The 6383-nt window shown below is 42.5% G+C and overlaps 1 pseudogene; it reads left to right on the top strand.

Annotated features, from left to right (window-relative positions):
* The first annotated feature begins 1788 nt into the window (after nt 1–1788).
* On the top strand, nt 1789–5427 carry LOC141050075 (olfactory receptor 5G26-like; annotated as a pseudogene).
* The last annotated feature ends 956 nt before the right edge of the window (nt 5428–6383 follow it).

Genomic DNA, 6383 nt, shown 5'->3' with positions numbered 1-6383 from the left:
GAGTGTAAGCTCTTATAGTCAGTGAGGTCCTCTCTCTCCTGTAGAGTGTAAGCTCTTATGGTCAGTGGAGTCCTCTCTCTCCTGTAGTGTGTAAGCTCTTATGATCAGTGGGGTCCTCTCTCTCTCTATCCTGTAGAGTGTAAGCTCTTATGGTCAGTGGGGCACTCTCTCCCTCTCCTATTAGAGTGTAAGCTCTTATGGTAAGTGGTGTCCTCTCTCTCTCCTGTAGAGTGTAAGCTCTTATGGTCAGTGAGGTCCTCTCTCTCTCCTGTAGAGTGTAAGCTCTTATGGTCAGTGGGGTCCTCTCTCTCCTGTATAGTGTAAGCTCTTATGGTCAGTGGGGTCCTCTCTCTCCTGTAGACTGTTAGCTCTTATAGTCAGTGAGGTCCTCTCTCTCCTGTAGAGTGTAATCTCTTATAGTCAGTGGCGTCCTCTCTCTCTCCTGTAGAGTGTAAGCTCTTATAGTCAGTGAGGTCCTCTCTCTCCTGTAGAGTGTAAGCTCTTATGGTCAGAGGAGTCCTGTCTCTCTCTCTCCTGTAGAGTGTAAGCTCTTATGGTCAGTGAGGTCCTCTCTCTCCTGTAGAGTGTAAGCTCTTATGGTCAGAGGAGTCCTGTCTCTCTCCTGTAGAGTGTAAGCTCTTATGGTCAGTGGAGTCCTCTCTCTCCTGTAGAGTGTAAGCTCTTATAGTCAGTGAGGTCCTCTCTCTCCTGTAGAGTGTAAGCTCTTATGGTCAGTGGGGTCCTCTCTCTCTCCTGTAGAGTGTGAGCTCTTATGGTCAGTGGGGTCCTCTCTCTCCTGTAGAGTGTAAGCTCTTATGGTCAGTGGAGTCCTCTCTCTCCTGTAGTGTGTAAGCTCTTATGGTCAGTGGGGTCCTCTCTCTCCTGTAGTGTGTAAGCTCTTATGGTCAGTGGGGTCCTCTCTCTCCTGTAGTGTGTAAGCTCTTATGGTCAGTGGGGTCCTCTCTCTCCTGTAGTGTGTAAGCTCTTATGGTCAGTGGGGTGCTCTCTCTCTCTCTCCTGTAGCGTGTAAGCTCTTATGGTCAGTGGGGTCCTCTCTCTCTCCTGTAGAGTGTAGGCTCTTATGGTCAGTGGGGTCCTCTCTCTCCTGTAGAGTGTAATCTCTTATGGTCAGCACATTTCTCTACTGTAGAAAGTAAGATCTTATGGACTGTGGCATTTTCTCTCTCTGTTGCTTATAAAGTGTAATGATTGTCAACATGGTCCTTTCTCTCTCCTCTTGCCCATGTGTAGTTTTTTGAGCATTTACAGGATTTCCAGTATTGAGATTCAGGCAAATGTATTCATTGCAAATAAACGTTTGGGGGAAAATTGGGGCACAACTATTGAATTTGAAATTTAAAAAGCCATTCACCTTTATTAAAGATTGTTAAATCTGCATACATGTACAATGAATACATAAAACTTTTATGCAAATTATATCTAGGATATCATTTTTACTATCAAGAAAGATGTTCCTTCAAAGTTTGAGTGACCATAAAGAGAACCTAACTTATGGCCACAAAAAATGCCAAAAATTAGTTTTTATTACACGATAAATTATTAAAACTTAGTAGCTTTTTGATATTGATAGCATTAAGTATTTGCGACTCTTTTCTTCAAGGAGGGATGACACGTAATATCACCTCCATCATCCTTCTGGGATTTCCAAATGTTCATTGCTTAAAATTTCTATTTTTCCCTCTACTTATTATTGTGTATTTTGGGACCATTTTTGGAAACCTTCTCATCATATCTTTGTATTCAGTCTGTAAAACCCTCCAGTCTCCGATGTACTTCTTCATTACACATCTGTCATTGTGTGACCTCCTGGTGATTACTGAGATAGTCCCCACTCTTCTTTAAACCATATTTCATGGAGAAGTTGTTGTGTCTTTTACCTCCTGCATATTCCAGTTGTGTTTCTTTGTTACTTTAGAGTCCTCTGAATGTCTTCTACTGTCGCTGATGTCTTATGACTAGAGTTGAGCGATACCGTCCGATACTTCAAAGTATCGTATCGGATGGTATCGGCCGATCTTTAAAAAAAGTATCGGTATCGCCGATTCCGATACCGGAAGTCCCATTCAAGTCTATGGGACTTCCGGTATCGGAATAAGAAAAACCCTTTCCTGCCCTTGTACAGCCTCTCTGGGGTCTGTACGGGCCTTTCGGGGGGCTGTGCCGGCCTGCCGGGGGGCTGTGCCGGCCTGCCGGGGGGCTGTGCAGGCTCCGGGGGGCTGTGCCGGCCTGCCGGGGGGCTGTGCCGGCCTGCCGGGGGGCTGTGCAGGCTCCGGGGGTCTGTGCAGGCATCGTCCGATGGGACTACAAGTCCCATCGGGCGATGCCTGCTAACATGACAGTGATTGACACATTAGCCAATGATGGGACAGTAGTAGTCCCATCATCCGGCTAATGTGTTAAATGTAAAAAAAAAAAAAAAATTACATGCTACATACATACAACATGCATACTACATACATGCTACATTCATACTACATACTACATACATGCTACATTCATACTACATAAATACTACATGCAACATACATACTACATATATACTACATGCATGCTACATACATACTGCATGCTACATACATACCACATATATACTACATACATACTACATACATACTACATGCATGCTACATGCATGCTACATACATACTACATACATACTACATGCATGCTACATACATACTACATGCATGCTACATACATACTACATGCATGCTACATGCATGCTACATACATACTACATACTACATACATGCTACATTCATACTACATAAATACTACATGCAACATACATACTACATATATACTACATGCATGCTACATACATACTGCATGCTACATACATACCACATATATACTACATACATACTACATGCATGCTACATGCATGCTACATGCTACATACATAACACATATATACTACATGCATGCTACATACATACTACATGCTACATATATACTACATGCATGCTACATACTACATGCTACATACATACTACATATATACTACATGCATGCTACATACATACTGCATGCTACATGCATGCTACATACATACTACATACATGCTACATACATACTACATATATACTACATACATACTACATACATACTACATGCATGCTACATGCATGCTACATACATACCACATATATACTACATGCATGCTACATACATACTACATGCATGCTACATACATACTACATGCTACATACATACTACATATATACTACATGCATGCTACATACATACTACATGCTACATATATACTACATGCATGCTACATACTACATGCTACATACATACTACATATATACTACATGCATGCTACATACATACTGCATGCTACATGCATGCTACATACATACTACATACATGCTACATACATACTACATATATACTACATACATACTACATACATACTACATGCATGCTACATGCATGCTACATACATACTACATACATACTACATGCATGCTACATACATACTACATGCATGCTACATACATACTACATGCATGCTACATGCATGCTACATACATACTACATGCTACATACATACCACATATATACTACATACATACAATACATTCATACAATACATACATAGACATACAGTACATATAACATAGAGTAACATACTTACCAATACTTGTCACATTGTTCCCCGAAGCCATTGTCTTTTCCGGGATAAATATTAACATAACAAACCACAAAAATACTCACCCACGATCCGAAGCAGTCCACGAGTGTGTCCCACGACGATCTTGGGTAGAGAACTGCAGCATCAGATGATGCTGCCGTTCTCTACGGGCTGCAGGAATCCAATGACGGAAGGTAGGTATCCTTCCGCACTGTATTCCTCCGCCACTTAAAAAAAAAAAAGTCCCTAGTCTCACTTTATGCCATTGCTGTGTGGGAAATTCCCACACATGTATGTATGTATTGTATGAATGTATTGTATGTATGTAGTATATATGTGGTATGTATGTAGTATGTATGTAGCATGCATGTAGTATGTATGTAGCATGTATGTAGTATGTATGTAGCATGTATGTAGTATGTATGTAGTATATATGTATGTATGTAGCATGTAGTATGTATGTAGCATGCATGTAGTATATATGTAGTATGTATGTAGCATGCATGTAGTATGTATGTAGCATGCATGTAGTATGTATGTAGTATATATGTATGTATGTAGCATGTAGCATGTATGTAGCATGTATGTAGTATATATGTAGTATGTATGTAGCATGCATGTAGCATGTATGTAGCATGCATGTAGTATGTATGTAGTATTTTTTTTTTTTTTTTTTTTAACATTTGACACATTAGCCGGATGATGGGACTACTACTGTCCCATCATTGGCTAATGTGTCAATCACTGTCATGGTAGCAGGCATCGCCCGATGGGACTTGTAGTCCCATCGGACGATGCTTGCACAGACCCCCGGACATCAGCACAGCCCCCCGGCAGGCCGGCACAGCCCCCCGGCAGGCCGGTACAGACCCCCACAGGGTGCACAGACCACCGGCAGGCCGGCACAGCCCCCCGGCAGGCCGGTACAGACCCCGGGCAGTCCACACAGCCCCCCGGCAGGCCGGCACAGCCCCCCGGCAGGCCGGCAGAGACCCCCGGAAGGCCCGAAATGACGGCGCATCATGATGCGCACACACCGCGCATCATGATGACGTCAGGCCGTCAATCAACTGAACTTCCGATTCCAATGCCGAATTCCGATATTGAAAAAATATCGGAAGTCGGTATCGGAATTCCGATACAGCAAGTATCGGCCGATACCCGATACTTGCGGTATCGGAATGCTCAACACTACTTATGACCGTTATCTGGCCATCTGTAATCCCCTCCGCTACAACTCAATAATGAATCCAAGGTATTGTGTTAGGTCGGTAAATTTAATTTGGTTAATTGGTTTTATCATGGCACTGACAGATGTAATTTCCATACCTAATTTGTATTTCTGCGGACCACACATTATCGACCATTTCTACTGTGACCTAGAGCCCACACTGCAGCTCTCCTGCTCTGATACCTCCAGAATTCATAACCAGATTCTTATATTAGGATTTTTTGTTGCTATAGGACCTTTTGTAGTAATTGTGCTTTCCTATGTTTGCATTGCTATCGCCATTCTAAAGATTTCATCCAACACTGGTAGAATGAAAGCCTTCTCCACCTGCAGCTCCCACCTCACTGTGGTTTCCTTATTTTATGGGACATTAATCATTGTTTATCTGTTTCCAACAATAGGCCACTCCCTGACCATGAGCAAGGTCTTGTCTCTTATTTATACTGTGCTGACCCCACTGCTTAATCCTATTATATACACCTTTAGGAACAAAGATTTTAAAAAAGCTTTTCATATGCTTAAGCTTGTTTTCTAATTTGGTCAGGATAGTTAGATGCTGGATAATTTTTGAAATTGTTATAAACACTTTGTAAAATTAAATTAATTTCTAACACCGTCACCCTGTAGTCTATTTCATTCTTTACGTTCCTTTTTTTCCTCCCCTACTTCCGTGAGCTATGACTCTTATTTTTCTGTACACATAGACATTTAAGGGCTTGTTTTGTGAGGGCTTAGGCTAGTTTCACACTAGCATTCTGAGGCGCAGCGCCGCCGCTAAGCTCTGCCCCCGGCCGTGCCTCCTCTGGTCAGCTCCTCCTATGATCGCATGACGCTGCATGCGATCAGCATACCCTATGTTTAGCGTTGGGGACACTGGCCTTGCGCTGGTAATATTTTGCTGGCGCTTGCGCCCTATGGCACTTCGCCGAGCGCACAAAAATGTAACATGGTGCATTTGGCGCACGTCGGCGCAGCGTCAAAAGGGTGCAAGCGCTGGCAAAATCATAACAGCGCATGGCCAGTTTACCCAATGCTAAATATAGGGTACACTGATCACAAGCAGCGTCATGCAATCATAGGAGGAGCTGACTGGAGGAGGCACGGCCGGGGCATAGCTTAGCGGCGGCCCTACGCTATGCCTCAGAATGCTAGTGTGAAACTAGCCTTAGATGTACTTTTTGGTAACACCATTCATTTTACCACATAGTGTTTGAAAATGGGAAAAAAAATCCAAGTGTCGTGAAACTGAAACCCCCCCACAATTCGAACGTTGTTCTTTGGGAATTGCTTTTGCGGTGTGCATTTTGTGGTAAAAATTTCAATGTGATATGATTCTCCTCATCAATACGATTACGACAATAGCATACGTTTCCAGCTTTTTTATATTTTAGTGTTAATTTAGAGCTGTGAAACCATTTTCAGAGAACGTAACATTTTTATTTTTCTTCCAAGAAGCTGTGGAATGGCTTAATTTTTGAGAGATGAGACAAA

This window comes from Dendrobates tinctorius, unplaced genomic scaffold (genome assembly GCF_039654945.1).
Source record: "Dendrobates tinctorius isolate UK_male_01 unplaced genomic scaffold, ASM3965494v1 ptg000151l, whole genome shotgun sequence".
NCBI classification, from domain to species: domain Eukaryota; kingdom Metazoa; phylum Chordata; class Amphibia; order Anura; family Dendrobatidae; genus Dendrobates; species Dendrobates tinctorius.
The sequence above is the reverse complement of the archived record's forward strand: the minus strand, read 5'-3'. Positions and strand labels throughout refer to the sequence as shown.